Source organism: Sorex fumeus, unplaced genomic scaffold (assembly GCF_029834395.1).
Source record: "Sorex fumeus unplaced genomic scaffold, SorFum_2.1 ptg000002l, whole genome shotgun sequence".
In the NCBI taxonomy this organism is placed as follows: Eukaryota; Metazoa; Chordata; class Mammalia; order Eulipotyphla; family Soricidae; genus Sorex; species Sorex fumeus.
This window is the reverse complement of record NW_026606059.1, coordinates 51,420,634-51,443,524: the sequence shown is the minus strand read 5'-3', so window position 1 is coordinate 51,443,524 and position 22,891 is coordinate 51,420,634.

Genomic DNA, 22,891 nt, shown 5'->3' with positions numbered 1-22,891 from the left:
TTAAGACTCCATTACAAAGTAATTGTTCAAATGATAGCTACCTTTGCCCCTTCTTTCTCTGATTCATACAGAGAGATGTTAAATGTGTGGAGAGAAGAAATGGTGATAGAAAAAAGCCTGAATCAGTTAAGTAAAATAATAAATGAACCTTTTAAGGTTTATTCATTTTCTGGTTGTGCAATTAAAAGGAAACTGCAATAATAAAATATTTTAATAAAGTATTTTGGGGGGAATTAAAAAATGCTCTAACTTTGAGTATTCCAGTGTCATCGAAACTAGTCACTTGAAATGCAGATGGTCCAAACTGACATATGCAGTAAACATAAAGTATAAATCTATTTTGATGACCCACTGTAAAAAACAAGGAATTAACATATCTCATTGAAATGTTTATATTGATTTAATGTTGTAATTACAATATTTTAGGTGTATTTGGCCAAGTAAAATGTATGACAAAAATTATTTCATGTTTCATTGTATATTTTTTGTGTGACTTCTGGATAATTTAAAACAATACACTTGGCTTTCCATATATCAAAACCATGAGCTGGAACAACTCTAAGTAGTTTTTACATTTATTCATGGTTATATGTGGCTAAAACTTCTGTGGTGCCTCATGGCATTTATGAATTCTGAAAACTAGCAGTTTATTTATTTATTTTAAACTAGCAGTTTAGAGCCAATGTTTCCTACTTTTTTACATATTATCCATTTAGGTAGGCATAGTCTCTTTGTCTTCCTCAATGGCTTTGTTTTCCTCAGGCTAGCAATTTTATTTAAACAAAAACAATACCCAAAGACTTCAACAATTATCCGTTCATCCATTTAGTTAGAATCCATGGATTGTTTAACTCTAAAATGATAGGACTGGCAATGCAAATATAACAAAAATTAAATTCTCGCCTTCATGAAAAATATTGGCTGGAGCGATAGCACAGCAGGTTAGGACATTTGTCTAGCACGTGGCCAACCCAGGCCGACCGGGGTTCAATTGCTCCAACCCTCTTGGAGAGCCGAGCGGTGCTACCAAAGAGAGTATTGCACCTGCACAGCAAAGCCTGGCACGCTACCTGTGATGTATTTGATATGTCAAAAACAGTAACAGCAAGTCTCACAGTAGAGACGTTGCTGGTGCCCTTTCCAGCAAATTGATGAACAATGGGAGGACAGTGCTACAGTGCATGAAGTGTATAAATTATAAAAACAGACCCCAGTATTGTTGTAGTCTCATGAGATAGCTTTTAGATAGACAGGTTTAAAATGATAAGAAAAAAAAAATGAAGCCAGGACAAATGCACTCCAGGTGCCGGTGGGGTGAGGAGAGTGAGAAACACAGATGTTACCCAGGTGATCTGGACATTGAATCAGCAGTATAAAAATAGTCAAAGCAGAGATAATACTTTGGGATAAAACAATGTGTGAATGGACCCATTTGAGAATTCACTAGGGAAGAATGATGAACTAGTGGTAAGAAGGAGGCAGCTGGATAGTAAGTCCATGATGTGAAATATGATATGCTATGTTATTTAGTCTATATATCTTGCATAGAGATTCAGAAAAATATTCAAGTTGTTAGTTAAGGAATGTATTTAAATGAGATTTAGAAAGACTCTTCTTGCACCACAAACTAAAGTGTAGAAATGCAAGAAGTAGGGGAAGAGCTAAGACTGAATATTGATCTGGCCTGCAATCACTAGGAGTCAAAGAAATTGTGATTTCCCCTGAGAAACCATTCCTAGTGGATGTCATTGAAATTTTTAAGTCATTCTTTTTTCTTGAGCTACAGTTCTATTCTCTGTATCTGTCAGGGAGAGGAAGTACATTGTTGACACTCATGCTTATAACCACCTATTATCTCAATCCCTCCTAAAATCAATTGGTCATGGTCATGATCCTCCCGTTTTTCATCGATTATACTCAAGCAGGCCCAGTAACGTCTCCTTCGTGAGACTTGTTACTATGTTTGGCATATTGAATACTTCACAGGTAGCTTTCCAGGCTCTGCCGTGTGGGCAAGATACTGTCGGTAGCTTGCCAGGCTCTCCGTGACGGGCGGAGGAATTGAACTCGGGTCGGCCGTGTTGGCTGCAAGGCAAACGCCCTACCCGCTGTGCTATCGCTCCAATGATCAATGACTGGTAAAATAATTGGCTTGATTTTACCTTCCTTTCTGTATTTTCTCTGACTACCCTGTTATTTTAATTTTTTATTACTATCTCTTTATTGGGCTGGAGCAATAGCACAGCGGTAGGGCGTTTGCCTTGCATGCAGCCAACATGGCCGACCCAAGTTCGATTCCTCCGCCCCTTCTCGGAAAGCCTGGCAAGCTACCGAGAGTATCTCGCCCGCATGGAAAAGCCTGGCAAACTACCTGTGACGTATTCGATATGCCAAATACAGTAACAATTGTCATAATGGAGACGTTACTGGGCCCTCTCGAGCAAATTGATGAATAATGGGAGGACCGTGACCGTGAATCTCTTTATTTTTACTTTTTCTCTAAAGTACTAAAGCAATTCATAATTTTATATGTGTATTTACATTTATATTTTCTGTTTCTCCAATATACTAATAAGATACCCTTAGAAGAAAGATTATTTCTGTTGTATTCACCAACACATATAAGGTTTTACCACTTAAAAAGCAGTCAGTATGTGTTGAATGTATTAATGAGTGAATGTAAGCAGTTAGTAAGTGCTTAGTAAGCATTCTGGTGCTATGAAAGTTTATTAAAATAATTGTTAGGAATAATTTTTTAATTTTTCTATTAAGAAAAATGTATGTCTAAATATATGTAAATTATATTATTAGAATTTTAATTCATTCAGGGCCAGATACACTAAATTTCTAGCACTTAATTTCTTAATTACATAATAATTCCAAGTTAGGAATAATATATTGCTGTGTTGCTATAAATCTACAAATGGTTTGATCTACTAGGTGTATTAGAATTGAAAGCTATAGAAGGTGACACTGAAGTATAATCTTTTCTACATGTTGTTCATTATCTATTAAAGATATGGGCATGAATACATAGTGCACTAAAGAGTAAACCAGTGAGATGTGGTAGAAGAGGATCACAGATCCAAATTCACTGTTAGGACTATAAAGGCTGCTTGCTTACAGGATTTCCCGCTTACTCCCTCCAACCTCCGCCACCCTCCTGGGGAAGTCAGGGATTTCCCAAGTAGTGCTCTTCTTATCCTGGAGCCCTTCCTGGAAATTGACTTTTTTTTGTCCAACTGAAGCAGAGTTCAATAGTTCAGTGCTGGGACTGGAGGGATAGTATAACAGGTTGGGCAATTTACTTCCATGCAGTCAATCTGGGTTTGATCCGCAGCATCCCATATGATCCTCCAAATATCACAGGAGTAATTCTTAAGTGCAGAGACAGGAATAACCTCTGAGCATTACTGGGTGTGGCCCTAAAACCTATTCTTTTTAATTATTATTTTAAAAAGTATGTCACTGTCCTCCCATTGTTCATTAATTTGCTCAAGCGGGCCCAGTAACGTCTCCATTGGAGCCTTTGTTGTTACTGTGTTGGGCTTATCGAATACATCACGGGTAGCTTGCCAGGCTCTGCCGTGCGGGTGAGATACTCTTGGTAGCTTGCTGGGCTCTCCGAGAGGGGCGGAGGAATCGAACTCGGGTCGACCATGTTGGCTGCATGCAAGGCAAACACCCTACTGCTGTGCTATCGCTCCAACCAAAAAAAAAAAGTATGTAGTGCTGCTCTAATCTTGTTGTGCTAGGTATTACCTGGGCAACTTAGAGGTGCTAAGGGTCCTCCAAGCCTGCAACCAGAAATACTTGGGGACCTAGATCAATCAAATCAGGGGTGTTTGATTAGACTGATCTAGTGAAGAAATGCACCTTAATCTCTGTAATATCTCTCTGGACCCGCTCTCAGATGGCTCTTGAGATACAAATAAGAAACTCTCTAATAGGATGATTGGGGTAGTTGGATCCAATAGACAACTAGGAGGAACAGAGAAACTAGTATAACAGTTTAATAGACCCATTCAAAGGAAATTCCAGCCTCATGGTTTCTTCTTCCCTTTATTGTTTCTCCTTTTTCATGGACCTTGCCTTTTACTTTCTGTTCTCAAGGAGGTTTTACTTCTTGTTCTTGTTGTTTCTTGATATCTCTCCTTTCCTCATGTAGCTGGGGAAACGGCACAGAACAGTGGCTGACTGAACTTTTAATATAGGTTCTCTGTTTTCTAAAAGGAAAAGTAAGGTACTAAACATCTTCTGTAAAATCAGGTAAAGCAGTGAAAGGATTCCAGGATTACAGGATTACTAGATCTTTGTCCCATCAATGTTTATGATAGCTATACAGACACTAGGACAATAGTACAGAAATGCCATTAGTTATTTCTAGCTTAGTCTAAAAACTGAAATGAATCCCATTTTCTGCAGTCCTCTATCAAGTTTCATTTATATTTTTCAAAGATGACTTTAAATCATGACTAATGCTTATTCACTATATCACTGTCATCCTGTTGTTCATTGATTTCCTTGAGCAGGCACCAGTAACGTCTCCTTCATCCTAGCCCTGAGATTTTAGAAAGTGCCACATTCGAGGCTCTTTCAGGGTCAGGAGAATGAGATCCATCATTGTTACTGGTTTTTGGCATATTGAATATACCACGGGGAATTTGCCAGACTCTGCCGTGTGGGCAGGACACTTTTGGTAGCCTGACAGGTTCTCTAGAGTAAGAACTAGATAATAAGATGTCCCGCGTCTGCAAATGTGCTTCCGGAAGCAGGATTTTATAGTCTCTGGGTCTTGGCCATTGATGGGATTACATGGCGCCAGAGGTAGTTGGTGGGTGTAACATCTACATACTGTAAAATGGGGGATCTGGGTGGAGGAGGCCAAAGTCCCAATCCGAGCAGGCTTGGAGATCCACACCCCAGTTTCTGCACACCTGGGTTCCTCTGCCGGTTCCTTCACGTGTGAGGCTCATCCAAACATGTGGATAGTGGTCTTAAGCAAGGCTATGGCTGGAACCGGAGGTCTTCAGCTGCCAGGGCTCTTCTCAGTGCGGGGAGGAAAATTCAACTCACCCTCCTCCAAAGGACCCCAGTGAGGACAGCCAGGCACGGAGGCAGTAATAAGACTAATGCTTATTACTCTCAAAATAATGCCAGGGTGAAGAAGTCATGGCATTCCTAACCATTCACAATATGTGTTTTATAAAAATAGTATTGGAAGCACAGAGATAATCCAGAACACTGGAGCATGTGCTTTGCATTTGGTAACCCCAACTTCCTTCCCCTAGACCATGGGGACCCTCCAAGTGCAAGGTATAGTCTTGATGGCCATGAGTACTGCTGGGAGTTCCCATCCTAGAAAAAAGTATGATCATTTTCTCCCCCATGCATTCATCTTTTAATGAGCACTTTTTTTCCTTTTTGGGTCACACCCGGCGATGCTCAGGGGTTGCTCCTGGCTTTGCTCTCAGGAATCACTCCTGGCGGTGCCCGGGGCACCATATGGGATGCTGAGAATTAAACCCGGGTCGGCAGCATGAAAGGCAAATGTCCTATCCTCTGAGCTATTGCTCCATCCCCTCAATGAGCACTTTTTAAAGATCTTGCTGCCAAACTGATGTTAGTGGTACAAACTGACACAATAGTAATAATGTCTAATTTATAATACGGGGACATTCTGAATCAGGTTCCCTTCTCACACTGAAAAGAATATGATAATTAGTTACATTATTGGCTAGTTCTATATGACATGAATTCAAGAGGGTTTGGCATTCATTTTATTTAGTAACCCAGGTCTGTCGGCTCGCAAAGCTGCTGTGCTCTGTAATAGTTCCTGGGTTCTAAACCATTCACTGGGCTAGATGAACAGTCAGTTAACATCCACCTCTAAATTATGCTATCTACCTACTAAGAAATGTATCTGAAGTGTCTGAAGTTAATAATTCTTGAATATGCCTAAGGCAGGCACATAATTCAACAAGTAAAATAAATGAGGATTAGGAAAAGCTCCATGTCATAGAAGAAGAAACAGTTAAGATAAACTACTGATTCCAGGAAGGCTTCATAATCAGAGAATCATTTCAGATGATACTTAAAGGAGAGATACTAGATTCCTACGGCTGATGTAGCAGCCATAAGTCTTGCTAAACTTCTAACATCAGTGTGCTAACAAAGCAGCCTTCCACTGGAGGCTGAGAGGCTGCTTCTGGGACTTATGCAGCTTTCCAAATCTGCATTTTTTGCTTCCAGTTTTCTCATTAATCTTAAAATTTAGCTCATGAAATCTCTTTTTTTGACTATGGGCCCTTTTTCTAAGGTTATATGTCTTCCTATAACTTCTTAAGTCTTCTGTTTTTGTTTTGATTGCATTTGATGAAATCTTCTAGATTATTCTAAATAGTCTCACATTTCAAAATCCTCACATGAAGTAAGTAATTTATTTTTCCAGGGATTCTGGAGATTATAATGTGAACATCTTGAGGACCATTATTCAGTCTAGTACAGGCAGTAGAATATACTGAGAAATTTTTACATCTCAGAAATGCATTCTATTAAAGTAGGCAGATTTTGTTGATTAAAAGAAAGCTATTCAGTACCAGATTAGCTGGGTTGGAATCCTATGGAAAAATCGCTTGATTTCTCTGTGCTTCATCTTCTGCTTACATATAAAATGTGCAGAAATACATCATTTTTCTTGTTGGACTTGTTTGAGATAATTTATGAGTAATTTCTAGCAGTGTCTAGCATATACTGATACTATAAACCACAAGCCCCATGATTGTTCATCAAAGAAGATGAGATAATACAAGCAAATGTACAAAAGCAAGAAAATGAACACATATAGATAAGAGAAAAAAATGTTTTGTGACTAGAACACTATCTTAAGTGGTGACCAATGTGAAAAGAAAGAAAAGTAGGTTGGACCATGGTATAGAGTATTTGGCTGATTAGTGTTCACAGGTTACTAAATTATCAATAAGTCAGTAGAAAATACTTGTATTCTTATTCTACTACACAGAATCATAATTCTGTAGAAGGATGGATGAATCATTAGAAGAATTCTTATGTCCACTTAGAGGAAAAACTAACTAGTGTCTGGTGTGAGTAATAAATTTAGTACTGAGTATAACGTTAAAGAATTGCATCATAGGTGAATGAAAAGACAGATTCTAGAACATCACAATAACAGTTTAAAAACTCACTAAACATCTGAAATAATCTCTCAAATCTTTACTTTTTAAAATTTAGACGTTGTTTTACAAAGTTCCTTAAAATAAGGTACAAGCATACAGTGTTCCCATCACCCTATAACCCCATTCCCTCAACTACTGACCCCAGGTTACATCCCACCCTCCACCCTGACTGCTTGATAAAAACATATTTATGCTTGATTTTTGAAGTTTAGGATCCGTGATTTCAGTCATAGTGGGTTTAATGATTGAGCTTTATAAAGAGGTCTTTCACTAGACCACAAAGAAACCCAAAGTCCCTGGCCTTTACTGCTATGTTATTTCCAGGCCTCTTTTGTTACTTATTCCCTTCATCTCTCTTTCTTTGGTATTTTTGTTCCTGTAATCTAGACCCAGTCTTTGATGCCTTCAATTCTCTAGACAAATTGTTTCATAATCCACAGATTAGTAGCAACATCCAGTTTTTGTCATTGTCCATTGACTTACTTCACTTATCCCAAGATCCTCCAATTCCATACAAATTGCAGAAAACTCCATGATTTCATTATTCCTTGTGGCTGCATAGTATTACATTGTGCATACTAATACCACATCTGCATAATCTACTCAGTTGTTAGTGGACACCACCCCGGTTGTTAACATCTCCTGACTTCTTTACTAAGTGCTTCACTGAACATAAAGGTGTGTGTGTATGTGTGTGTGTGTGTGTGTGTGCGCGCATATTTTTTTGAATTATTGTTTTTGTGTCTTGAGGATGACTGTGGAGCAATTGGATCTCTGAGTTACATGGAAGCTCTATTCTTACTTTTTTGAGACATTTCATCATTCCCATAGAGGCTGAACCAGGCAATGCAAGCAAGAGTTTCTTTTCCATCATATTCTTCCCAATACACATTGCTCCTATCCCTTCATATATACCGTTTCACTGGTGTAAGATAGTTTATTGTCATTTTATTTTAGATTTCTCTGATAAGTGACAACAAATACTTTCTTATGTGCCTTCTTCAGAAAAAGTGTCTTTTCCTTTCCTCTCATTTTTTATTCGGGTAATTGGATTTATTGATGTTCAACTTTGAGAGTTCCTTGTACATATTTGATATTAATCTTTTCTCTGATATTGTGTGCAATATTTTCTTCCACTCAGTAGGATATCTTTCAATTTTAGCTTATGTTTCTTTTGCCATACAGAAGTTTTTTTTAATTTGTCGTAGCCCCATTTGTTTATTTTGCTTCTCTACAGAATGTCAAGAACAAAAAGAATATTCAAAGAGAAATAACCAATCCCATCTTTTTTCCCACTTCAGAAAGGATAAAATTTACATTCAAGGAGAAGATTTCTAAGGCCTCAAAAGTACTAATGGTCAACTGGGATCAGAATACAAAGGTTTTAATTATCTAAGGTACATTAAATGACTAGAAAAAAGAATTTGGAGTCTTTATTAAGCAATATTCTATTTTGAATACTCAGTTATTATGTGGTGGAACTTAGCATAATGTATGTTTTCTTTAACTGTTAAGTAGAAATATAGTAGAGTACTTAAGAACGTGGTATCTAAATGTGACTGCAAGCTTTAACAAAGGTAAAGCAAGAATAACAACCCACATACTATCCTCAAGTTAAATTTAAATGTTGTATAAATAACAGATATGTTTTTTATATTTTAATGTTCCCTGAAATATCAGAGATTAAAATATGCTATACTTGCTTTTACTGCTCATGTGAGATTCAAATTTAAGTAAGTGCTCTAGGCTTGAGAAGGCAACGTAGTTGTGAAGTGGAATTGCCTCAATTGCCCCTTGATTCTGAGATTTGTTTGCTGGGTAACAATGAGCAGGTTTTCAAACTTTGTGCTTCTTTAATATATATCTATATACTTTATATATATTATATATAATATATATAATATATCTATCTATCTATCTATCTATATAGATCCTCAAAATTCCAGTAGGCGGAGGTCACACCCACCAACTGGCCCCCTGGCGCCGTGTAATCCCATCAACGGCCAAGATTCAGAGACTATAAAAACCAGCTCCCGGAAGAGAACAGTGCAGTCTCCTGACATCCTATTATGACATCTTATTATCTCATTCCTACTTTGGACAAACTGGCAGACTACAGAATGTAGCCTGCCCATACAGCAGAGTCTGGAAAACTCCCCGTGGCATACCCAATATGCCAAATACCAGTAACAATGATGGCTCTCATTCTCCTAAAGAGCCTTGAATATAATCTCAGGGCTAGGATGAAGGAGACGTTACTGGGGCCTGCTCGAGGCAATTGACGATTAACAGGATGATTTGTGATTGTGATTGTGTATGTATACATATATAATATATATGCTACAATTCATGTTGCTCACTCTATATATGTACCTATAAAATATAATTATCTACTTTAAAAACTCCTTGCTTATAGGAAATGACCAAAACAAAGTTACAACGTGCTAAGGACAATATCCAAGTCACCATAGTGTACACTCAATAAAGGTAAAGGTAAAAGGTAAAGGCCCTCCCGTTGATCGTCGATTTGCTCGAACGGGCCCAGTAACGTCTCCATTGGAGACTTTGTTGTTACTGTGTCCGGCATATCGAATACTCTCGGTAGCTTGCCGGGCTCTCCGAGAGGGCCGGAGGAATTGAACTCGGGTCGGCCATGTTGGCCGCGTGTAAGGCGAACGCCCTACCCGCTGTACACTCAATAAGTAATTCTTATTGTTGCAATAGCTGGATAAAACCAGATGAAATCTTCGAAAGTTTAAGTTTCATGATTCACCCAGTAGGATCTTTGAACAGAATTATATTTATTTTTCTATTTGAGAACCCCATTTTGTGGTGCCAGTGGCCTGCTCTCAGAAGTATTTGGGACACCATGAAGTTTAGGGAATCAAACCCAGGCCTCCTTCATGCAAATTATCAAGGAGTTAGCTTTTATAAATAATATGAGTGTTAAAAAACACAAATTAAACAGAAATTGTTTAAAATATGACTGGCAACTTTAATTTATTTTGAGCATAGTTTCAAATGAAAAAGTTCTGAGAAACACAAAAATTAGTAGTTTCCAATGAGAAATCCTCACAATAACATGTGAAGTGAATTTAAAGCAATTCAAGAGAAGATTCACAAAATGGCATGTTGGCCTCTTTCCATTGCTTTAACTGCAGGAGTGAAAACAAGTACCATCTTCCTGAATGCAGTAATTAGGCCGGGCCCAATACCAGGGCATTAATTCAACTCCCAATAGATTATGGCAGCCACCTTTCATTTCCAGGGACAGTCTCCATCACCACACTGATTTCAATTAGAGAAGTGAAGCTCTATTGATTTATGCTAGACACAAGAAGACATAGCCGACAGATAACAAACTGGATTACAACATTAATCTTATGGTCATGACATCAGAAAGATTTTTAAATGAATTACCTCTCTCCTGAAGGGATAACATGGAAGAATTTTTTACTCACCTATTGCAAGTAGCTTAATCTTCATACCAGGTAGGTTAATAAATATACTGAAAGTGAAGTCAAGTTTTCTGCACTCCTCGGGCAGTATTTAGTTTCTGGCTGGACTTTAGAGCTACAGCTATTGGAAACCACATCTCCAAATACTCCTCCTGACAAAATTTCTAGTTAAAAAGACTTTAGGTTCAGGTTAAGTGGTCTGTATGCTTCTCCAGAAAAACATCAGTGAGAAAGCTAAATTGACAACTAAATTATATAGATAAGGTGGAAACATTCTTATGCTAACAGTTAACAAATTATGATATTAACAAATGTAGATGATGACAGTGACAACAAGAAAAATTCAGAATAGAAAAGCTGCTCTCAGTCTAGGTACTTCTGCTTCTGATCTTATGCTACCCCCTCCTTTCTTATTTTGAACTTTTTATCATTATATGGTTAAATTTTTTCATTATTATCTGCTTGGATTGAATACACAATATGCAACAATATGAAACCTTTCCTGAGTGATACCAAAATCTACAAGATCCTATAACTAGAACTTTCCCTAGATACCATGGCCTAAACCCTAGATGTCAGATAGAATCTCAAGATTCTTTTTCTTTTCTTTTCTTTTCTTTTTGCTTTTTGGGTCACACCTGGCATTGCACAGGGGTTACTCCTGGCTCATGCACTCAGGAATTCCTCTTGGCAGTGCTTGGGGGACCATATGCAATGTTGGTAATCAAACCCTGGTCAGCCGCATGCAAGGCAAATGCCCTACCCTACCTGCTGTGCTATCACTCCAGCTCCCTAGAATCTCAAGATTCTAAGATATCCTTTCATCTCTAAGATACTTCCTTCTGGATGTCATCCAACTTACCTGGGAACAAATATCAATATACAGAGAACCTAAACATCAATTAAAATTCAGCAGGGGCTCTGAGCGATAGGACAGCGGGTAGGGCTTTGCCTTGCACGCAGCCAACATGGCCGACCCAGATTCGATTCCCAGCAACCCATATGGTCCCCCTGAGCACTGCCAGGAGTAATTCCTGAGTGCATGAGCCAGAAGTAACCCCTGAGCATCACTGGATATGACCTGGTCACAGTCACGGTCATGGTCCTCCCATTGTTCATCGATTTGCTCGAGCCGGCCCAGTAACGTCTCCATCGTGAGACTTCTTGTTACTGTGTTTGGCATATCGAATACATCACGGGGAGCTTGCCAGCTCTGCTGTGCAGGCGAGATACTCTCAGTAGCTTGCCGGGCTCTCCAAGAGGGGCGGAGGAAACGAACTCGGGTTGACCATGTTGGCTGCGTGAAAGGCAAATGCCCTACTGCTGTGCTATCGCTCCAGCCAGGTATGACCCCAAAAGAAAAAAAAATCAGTAGACTTTAGCCCAAGCATAGGACACAAATAACATATTAAATTAATAATCTATGGCATGCACAAAAATTTGCAAATTTTGTATCTAATAAGTTAGTATCATGCAAAACTCATATGAACTTCAACAATTCATCAAAATCAACAAAACAAAGTGAAAAACTTGGTGCCCAGGAGATGACTCAAAGGACTCACATATAACATGTCTGTTATTATATGAGGCCGAGTCCTGAGTTTGATCCCTAACAACTCATGATCTCCCAAAAACCACAGGGTGTGGCCCTGGAAAACCCCAAGAACGACTGTGTGGTATTCTGTTGACCTTCAATGATACTGGGTCAGAGCAGCAATAAATCACCCAACCTAGACACCAAAAGCATTAGGTCTGCATGGCCAGCTAAATGGTACCATAACCAATGAGGACCAATAAGGACCTGCCCCATCCCCATTACCACAAAAAAAAAAAAAAAAAGAAAAAAAAATAACCTGATTTCAAAATGGGCAAAGAGTTTGAAGAAATATTTCTCCAAAGTAGAAAGTGAAATAACCATTAAGTATATTGAAATACATTCAACAACATCATTATGAGGGAAATACAAATCAAAACCACAATGAGATATCGCATGACATACATTAAGATGGCTACTATTAAGAAATGATTTATAAAATCACAAATGCTTGTGCACTGTTGATGGACATATAAACTGGCATAGCATTGTCTGAAGCAGCTAAATATTTTCTAAAAAATTACCATATGATGTATTTAATTTCACAACTATGTGTATTATGAAAATATTCAGAATCAGAGTCTCAAGGAGATATCCATAACCATATATTCATAACACCACTGTCCCAGTAATCAAAACGTAGAAATAGGGTGGATTGATGGTCCAACAAGTAGGGCACTTGCCTTCCACACAGCTGATCCAGGTTCAATACTGAGCACTTCAAATTGTCCTAGAACCTGCCAAGAGTGCTTGCTGGGCGCAGAGGGACGAGTAAGCCCTAAGGAATACAGGATGTGCCCTGCTTCCTTCATTAAAAAGATGGACACAATCTAGGGATCAACTGGTAGTTGAAGTAACTTTTTAAAATGTGCTCTAAACATCCCTCTGAATGTTTCCCAAACCTTAAACAGATAGGAAATTATGACACATACAATATGAATGAAATGTAAGGGCTTTATGCTACATGAAATTAGTCAATCACCAAGAGACAAATATTGAAGAATTCTGTGTATATGAGATATCTTAATCACTTAATCACTTAACTTCCCGTTAGTCGTCGATTTGCTCGAGCGGGCGCCAGTAACGTCTCCATTTGTCCCTGTCGCGTGCTAGTGTAGCCCAATGGCATCTGTTCGCTCTGGGAACATGAAGGGCCTCAAACCGATCGTTCATGATCTTGATGAAGAAGTCTGACCATCTGGTAGGTGGGCGGCCACACGGTCTCTTGACATCCCGTGGAATCCAATCAGTAACAGCTCTAGTCCAACGGTCATCTTTAAATCTCATTACGTGACCAGCCCATCTGATTTTCGACACCTTGGCAAATGAGACAGCGTCCCTGATCCTTGATCGTCGATGGATGTCAGAACTCTGGATTCGTTCTCTCATTTGAGTGAAACGTGATATTCCAAGCATAGCTCTTTCTATTCTTCTTTGGGAGACCTGAATGGCATTCTCATCTTGTTTGCGTAGGGCCCAGGTCTCTGAGGCATATGTTAATGCAGGAAGAACAGTGGAATCAAAGAGATGTGCCCGGAGCCGGAGGTTCTTCGTCCTCTTAGGTATTTCTTCGACGTTCTTGAAGGCGTTCCAAGCCGCTCTCTTCCTCCTGCGCAGCTCGGGTGCCAGGTCATTTGTCATGTTGACCTCTCGACCTAGGTACACATAGCTGTTGCATTCGGAGATGGTCGTTCCATTGAGAGTGAATGGGGCGTCAGGAACAAGGCTGTTTCTCATAAACATTGTCTTCGTAAGATTCAGCTGTAGTCCTACCTTTCCACACTCACGGTCAAAGTCGGCCAACATTTGTGCCGCTTGGCTGATGTTTGGTGTTATTAAAACAATATCATCAGCAAAGCGGAGGTGGTGTAATTGCCGACCATCTATCTTCCCTCCCATTCCTTCCCATTCCAGTCGTCGCATGATGTTCTCGAGGGTGGCACTGAAGAGTTTCAGTGAAATGGTATCACCCTGCCGCACCCCTCTCTTGACATCAACGATCACTTCTTTGTAGAATGGTGAGATCCTGGTAGTGAATCCTCAATAGAGCTCACGGAGGATCCTGATGTATTGGGCTTGAATGCCCTGATTGGCTAGGGCTTCAATGACCGCTTCCGTCTCAACAGAATCAAAGGCCTTCTTTAAATCAATGAACGTTAAGCAGAGCGGCATCTTGAACTCCCGAGAAACCTCAATGAGCTTGGTTATTGTGTGGATATGGTCGATGGTGCTGAATCCTTTGTGGAACCCTGCTTGCTCGCATGGTTGTCCTTCATCTAATGTCCTGCCAATCCTATTCAGGATGACTCGAGTGAACAACTTGTAGATGACAGACAATAGGCAGATCGGGCGATAGTTGCCAATGTCATGGATGTCTCCCTTCTTGAACAGTAGTACGGTCCTGCAGGTTTTCCATTGGGACGGAACTTTGCATTCAGACAGGTAGCGAGTGAAGAGCCGAGCCAGTGTATTGATGAGTACTGATGGCAGGTTCTTCTGGTGTTCAGGTCTGACCTTGTCTGTGCCGGATGCTGTTTGTTTCTTTACCGACGAAATGGCGTGTCAGATTTCGGAGGGGAGAACGTTGGGAACAACATCCCCATCCTGTGGAATTTGGTATGTTGGCAACTGGACATGGCTATCGAAGAGATTTGAGTAGAAGTCATGGATAATCTTCTCCATTGCCATTCTGGAGGATGTGATGGATCCATCAGGACGTCGGAGGGCAGTCATCTTGGTCTTATAGTTGGCGAAGGACAGGCAGGCCTTACAAATACTTTTCCCGGCTTCTGACGCATCTACCAGTACTTCTGCTCTTCTCTCTTTGAGGTCTTCCTTGATCGCATCTCTGCACTGCTTTGCAAGCTCGGACGTTAGCTTGCGGTTGCCTGAGGCATGTGCCAAACCACGCTGGCGAATTAGCTCAAGAGTTTTCGAAGATAGGCGACTTTTTGTGGCTATCTCTCTCTTGGCGTTCCTCGCACATTCATGGAGCTGCTGAACCAGTCGATCGTATTCCTCGTCAATGTTGTCAACAATGGCATCTTCCCATGTTGCCGCAATAGTACCAAAGAGTTCCCAGTTGGTGGTCATTCTGGGAGTTCTCTTTTTGAACTTTGCAGCCCTTTCTCCCCGCTCTGTGAAGTAGAATTTTGCACGAAGGAGACGGTGGTCCGATCCCGTTCGGAATTTTGGGACAACAGCGGCATCAGTCAGGCAAAACCATCGATTGAATATGATGTGGTCTATTTCGTTGTGGAATCGTCCACCAGGAGACTCCCATGTCCATCGTTTAGATTCTGCCTTCTGGAACTGTGAGTTACCATGGATGGTCTTGGTCGACATGATGAACTCTGACAGTCTCTCACCCTGTTCGTTCCATTCTAGGTCATGGGTCCCGATGTGAAGTTCTTCAGCTGATCTTCTCGGTCCTATCTTGGCATTAAAATCACCCACAATGATCTTGTAGAAGGTGCGGTCTTCTTTATAGAACTTCTCTAGCTCCATGTAGAACTTCGCGATTTCTCTTTCATCATAATGAGATGTTGGTGCGTAGACAACGAAGATAGAAACTGCAGGCAGTGAGCCACATCTATTCAAATGTAAACATCCGATTCGGGTTGTTAGGCATTCGAATGAATCAATGCTCTTGGCCAAGTTTGTGTTGACAAGGACACCGACGCCTCCAACACCTCTTTTATCGCATGTTCCGAGGAACAATTCTTCTCCAGTTTCGAAAACGGCATGGTGAGTTTCGTGCCTTCTTGTCTCGGTCAGACCAATGATGTCGTACTTGATCATTCGCGCTTGTACCATCAGGTCCTCGATGGATGCATCTGATGCTAGCGTACGTGCATTGAAAGTACAGACGATCATTTTTGTCTTCCTTCGTTGTGGCAGCCTAGGTCGGCCTTGAGATTTTGTCGGCCTCTCCTTTCTCATCCTTCTCAGTGCTGCCATGTCGGTGAAGCCTTCAGGGTCAGGTGAATGAGACCAGTTGTAGTTACTGGTTTTGGCATATCGAATACACAGCGGATAGCTTGCCAGGCTCTTCCGTGCGGGCGGAATACTCTCGGTAGCTTGCCAGACTTTCCGAGAGGGATAGAGGCTTTTGGGGTGACCTCTAATCACCCTTGTAGGTGTTACCATATTTGAACCCTATCAAATATGGTACGACAATTCCAGAAGATGGGTATTTAGTGTCTTATGATGTGTCCGGAAAGCGTCCTGGAGTGTGGCGACGGCTGGGTAGTGGAAGTCGTGTCGAGAGTGGAAGTCTGCCAGTGGGGTATTTATCTGGGTAGGGTGGGTCTCCTGTGCACAATTCGATCCCTGGGTGGTTGATGGAAGCAGACAGGGCAGGGTAGGATGGGGCTCCTGATTAGAATCCCTTTGTCACCTGTGGTGGTGGGAGCAAGCAGAGAAGTTCTGTCCCTGGGTCCGCCGAGCCTGGAGTCCAAGGTCTCAGAGAGTTCCGCTTATCTTGTTCTGTGGGTCTTCAGTTGTGCGTGGGTCTCGGCCGGAGGTGCCGAGACTTCCACTACCCAGCCGTCGCCACACTCCAGGACGCTTTCCGGACCCGCGCAGCAGCTCCGGCCGATGAGATATCTAAAGCATTTAAAGACAAAGAGAGACACAGCAACAAAGAAGAAAAACGGCAGGTGGGCCCCACAGCTCCTGGAGAATGCTCCGGGCTCCAAACAGGGCCGATATCACCGGGAGGTCCCAGATGAGGGAGATGTTGTCGTCCCACCTTCTTCAGATGGAATCCCAGTGACCATGAGCTTCTACAAGCATGGCTCTGGTATGCGGGTACCAGGACATTTTTTTCTGAACCACATGGCCGCATAAGCGGCCACGTGACATTTTCTTGTATGCAAAGTGATCAATGGAAAGTAAATCATCCAACATTTCTCCCTGAAAATCAGGTTTGAATGGTGGTGGGAAAATCTAAACAAAAGATAATGCCCAACCGAAATGCATCTGTACTGTGTATTTAACTATGGTGCTATGCCACCCTGGGAGGGGAAGGTTGTCTGTCCCTCTGCCTGTACCCTCTGTGGTGGCGACATGTTGTCCTGCATTTTTTTAGAGCATAATGAACAGCCAGGTATGTGACTGCATTGACGAGACACGTGGGTCTTCATGGGATGGGGCGTGGAATCGGCCCTGCTCCTGCCATGACAATGCTCCGGGTTGACACTCTCAAATGTCCCCTCTGGCTTCTGACTGACCATGAACCCAGAGGCACACACACTAATCTCGGAACCCAGGGGCTTCTAGCAGTATTCCCTCTAGGTTTTTTACTAAAATATTAGAATTCCAAATTTGTGTGGCCATTATTGTGGCCACAAAACATCATATGCTCTTCAGAATCAACATTAGAAAACAAATATTCTATTGATGTCTTTGTGGCAGGTCTGAATGTTGAGGAAAATTCCAAATAACAGTGATGGGTCTTTTGTCATAATATTGAATGTGATCAACATAGAGAGAGAAAGAGAGAGAGAGAGTAAAGTGGAAATCTGCCACACATGTTGGAGGTGGTTGGGAGGGGGGTATACTGGGGTTCTTGGTGGTGGAAAATGTGCACTGGTGAAGGAACGGGTGTTTGACCCGTTGTATGACCGACCGAGACTTGAACTGAAATGCTTTGGTACTGTTCTCATGGTGATTCAACAAATAAATAAAAAATATAAAAAAAATAAATACAAAGAGAGAGAAAATAGATGGTTACTGTGTGGAGGAAAGGGAAGGAGGGCTTTCTGTTATTTAAGATCAAAAGAGTTCTGGTAAATATACAGGCCAGAATGTGAATGCACTTAACAATATGTACTGCACACTAAACAATAGTCAAGATAATATTTTGAGAAACAGTACAGGAGTTAAGATGCATGCCTTGAATGCTACTGTCCACAAAAAATTTCTAGCACCACGTGGTCCCTCAAGTATCCCAGGTGCACCCACGGAGGCTCAAGGCATTGTCTAGGTGATTTGGGTAATCCCCAAAACCACAAGGCCCACATAGATAGTACCACATCCTTGCATTAAACCTCTGGTTTGTTTGACTGAAAATCACTGAGCATTGCTAAGGAGTACCCTGCAAAATATAATTCCGATGGAAATTTTTATGTTATATGTATATTGGTACGAGTTCATTCAATTCTCACCAGGAATGCTCTAATCTTCAATGGAACAAAATTTGATCTTAATCAAGAGAGGTAGGAAAGTGTCTTTTTTTATAAATGAAACAAAAATAAACAAAATTCCTTCATAACTCTATAGTATATTTCTGCTATTAAAATTTTATGGTAATAAATATACAGAAAAATTGCCTGGAGAGAATGCACTGTAGCAATGTCCTCCCATTGTTCATTGATTTGCTCTAGCTTAACATCTCCATTGTGAGACTTGTTCTTACTGTTTTGCGCATATTGTAACACCACGGGTAGCTTACTAGGCTCTGCTGTGCAGGCCGGATTCTCTCGGTAGCTTGCCGGGCTCTCTGAGAGGGGTGGAGGAATCAAACCTGGATTGGTCACATGCAAGGCAAACGCCCTACCCACTGTGCTGTCGCTCCAGCATAGCTGGAAAGTATACTTGGGAGAAAATAAGAAAAGAAAAAAAAATGTTGAGAAATCTTTCTCTAACTTATCATACATGTTTTCAATTGGCAACTCCAAAATTCCTACAAGCAATCTCTGCTGTCAATGGAAACAACTTAGCCATAACTGAAGTCAAAATCCTTTGCACCAACATTAGTTGAGGACTCAGTCTAAGAAAAGTACTATGCCAGACACTAGATGATGATGAGTGGAGGGATGAGATTAAACTATAAAATAAATGGTCATACCAGTTTTTGCTAAGGCATACCCATGAGAGGAATCTAGAACCCAAAGACCTATAAGCCACACTATTGCAAACATTTCCACATAGTATCTATTTAAGTTTTATTTCAGCTTTGATATGTACTAAAATCTTTGATCTTTAATCTTTCCTTTATGTGTGATTACAAATTGCAGCTTCCCATACATTATTTGTAAAAAAGTAAATGTTATTTTACGAATCATTCCAAACATTCTTCTTGAAAGCAAAATTAATTGCTCATTCTGTAGCCAGGAAGGAGCTCAGTGGCAGAGCACTAGCTTCATATGTCTGAGAACCCAGTACCAAAAATAAATTCAAAAATTAAATTAAATATGTCATTCTTTTCTCATTGATCCCAGGTCCTCTGTAAATATATCCATTGAACGTTGTAGTTGCATTAAAAAAGAGAAAAACTCTATTAATAAATACGCTCACTTATCCCATACATTGGGGGCTCCTTAATGGCAGAGAGTAGGAGAGTAGGGTCATGCTTACCTAAATGAGTAAGTATAGCATTAAGTTTGCTGGTAAAAGTATATGAAAAGTGAGTCACTTTTTAATTTAAGGTCTGTGAGGAGATTTTGTGGGGAAAGGAACAGTTATATCTGAGTGTAAAATTGTGTCAATTTCTAAAGTAGCCTATAAAAATGATTTTTAAACCCATCAGTTGTCAAATAACGAAGTCAAAACTTTTCAAAATTACACATTTATTCAGTGAAGCAGAGAAGAAAATCACTTCCTGTCTCTACTCAGAAGAAACTGTCATTAATATTTTAAACATTCTTTTTCAACCTTGTGCTAAGCATTTTTCTCTACATAATTGAGATAATGTAATTTTATAGCCTAACTTCATTACTTAATGCTATATCTCAAGTATTTTCATTATCATTTACAAGCATTATAAATATAATTGTTAATCATTTCATTCTAATTCTTCACATGGATATATATCATGATTTACATAACATTTTAATAATACTGGGTTTTTAGGTGGTTTCCAGTTTCTACTCTCATAAATAACACATGTATTTGTTCATAAATATTTATTCTCTTTCTGATTATTTTCTGGGGATGCATTTCTAGAAATAAAAACCAGGGGTCAAATGGTATTAGAATATGAAGGCTTTTGAAAAACAAAACTCATATAATTTGTAGTTAGTAGTAATTTATGTTACCAGAAGTTATGTGAGAAGTTTATATGTGATAATATTTTGGCAAGCATTAGATAATATCAATATTATTATTAATTATATTTATCTTCTTTTTTCCTTTTTCCTATATTAACTATTTTATAGGGTTCATCTATTTCTTACTGAAAGTATTTTTCCATCTCTTCCTTTTCTTTCTATTTTCAAGTACCGAATCTAAACCAAGTTCTCAGTGATTTTTTTCTTTTTTTCTTTAATTTTTTTATTTTATAAGTTACTTCACAATATTTGATTACATTCAATATTCAAACACCAATCCCACCACCATTACACCTTCCCACCACCAAATTTGGGAAGTTTCCATCCCATGCCCTAATTCCTGTCCAAAACACAAACGAAAGAATATATCTTGTATTGTCTCTTATGAAGAACTCCTGAACATGCTTACAAAAAAGTGTTCATATAAAAAACAGTGTTAAGATTATTCTATTTTAACAGGAACCACTAGTTATCAGTGATTTTGCACAGTGGTAGGGCGTTTGCCTTGCACGTGGTGGACCCAGTCGACCGGGTTCGATCCTTCACCCCTCTCAGGGAGCCCGGCAAGCTACCGAGAGTATCTCGCCCACATACCAAAGCCTGGAAAGCTACCCGTGATGTATTCAATATGCCAAACACAGTAACAAGTATCATAATGGAGACGTTACTGGGCCCGCTCGAGCAAATTGATGAACAATAGGAGGACAGTGCTACAGTGCTACAGATTTTGCACAGGCAAAATTTCCAATTTCTAAGGGCCAGAGACCTCAGGTATACTTGTGATGAAGGAGATGGTATAGACATATATCTAAAGCACAGACTGAACAAAACTGAAAATATAAGCTCTAACTTACAACCACTGAACTTTGAAATGCACATGTCAAGGCTTCAGATAAGCTGCGGGTGGGAAAAGGAAGGTCGGTATGCATGGGAAGATGCATGGGAACATTGGTTGAGGGAAGTCGATGTTAGTGGTGAGACTGGTATTGGAATATTTGGAATACTGAATGCCCAAGACTAATCTGTCATAATTTCATAAATTACAGTTTAAAGAAAGAGTCATTAAAAATTTTCAGTTCCTCTGTTAAGTTTGCCCTCATTATTTTTATGCTGACACTAATCTCAGACAACTCCAATGTATTCTGAATTCCTTTGTCTTTATAGTCAATGTCACACAGCTCAAGTTCAATTGTTCCTTGATCCTAACAAATTGTTCTTTTCTTCTTAGGAAAAGCAGCATTCTTATATAAAACAAAAAGCACCCATCCAGTAACTGAAAGCATCATTATAAGTCTAGCAAGCATATATGAATCAGTGCTACAAGAAAAATTAGATATAGTCCCTATCTTCAAAGAACTCCAACTAGAGGAAAAAACAGAAGTAACCAAACAATGATGATGCAGGTCTCAAGATGCTACTGGTAGTAATAATCATGAGAGAAATTATAACTATTTAGGAAGGGAGGGAAGCTACTATGATCTAGAAAGATCTAGAAAGTCTTTATGGTTAATATTTAAACACAAATTGTATGCTTGCATAAGAGTTTAATGAGGCAAAGCTGTTTTTACGTTTGCATTCCCTCCAAATTCTCTAGTTTAAATACTACCCATCTGTGAGATGATATTAACAGGAACAGCCTGGGAACTGATTAGTCTGGTGAATCTTCATGAATGAAAGTAATGCCTCAATAAAAACAGACACAAAGAGCTTGCCTCTTTGTTCTTTCTTACCATCATAAAATGAAGCAAGGAAATGATTCTCAGTGGGCAAGAAGAAGGCTCTCAAAAGAATCCAACTATTCCAGCTGTGATCATGAAACTCACAATACCCCAAACAGTGAATAGCCAGTGCTGTTTTTCTAGTCATTCAGCCAATGGCATTATGTAAGAACAGCATACATCATCCCAATAGAAATGTAACATTAGATGTAATGACAGAGGCAGCTAAAAAATGGAAAGATAAACCCCACACTGGAGAAAAAATATTTCTAAAGTAACTTATTCATAAATGACTTGTAGACAAAAGACATTCTGTTAAGAAATAAGGGACTTTCAAATGAAGTGTGGACTTCAGCAATAATATGTCAATATTTGTTAATCAATCTACTATGGTAATGAAAATATTATCAATAGAGAGAACTATATTACCATAAGATATACCAGAAAGTCGAACCCTGTGTCAGGCTGTTTCATTTGAGTTCCCCCTGAGGAGGGCAGGTGAGGCCCCTCTCTTACCCAAGCGACCTTAGCCCTGGCAGCCATAAACCTCCAGAACTCAACTGACACCATGCTCTTGCCTCTCTCCACATGCTCGGGTGGAGCTTCACTCATGAGTGAATCTATTTCTGGATCATACACATCTCTTACCTCATACCATTCATATTCCAAGAATAGAGCACCACATTTGATGGAGTTTAAAGTAGAATGCAACCAATTTTAGAGGGAAATATATTTTTACATATATGTGTATATATACACATAGGTATCTGTAAAATATATGTACATATATATGTATGTATACATATATATATAAGCACTCACTGATCAACCTTTAACAACATGTTTGTGATCTCTTATAAAAGGGCTTAAG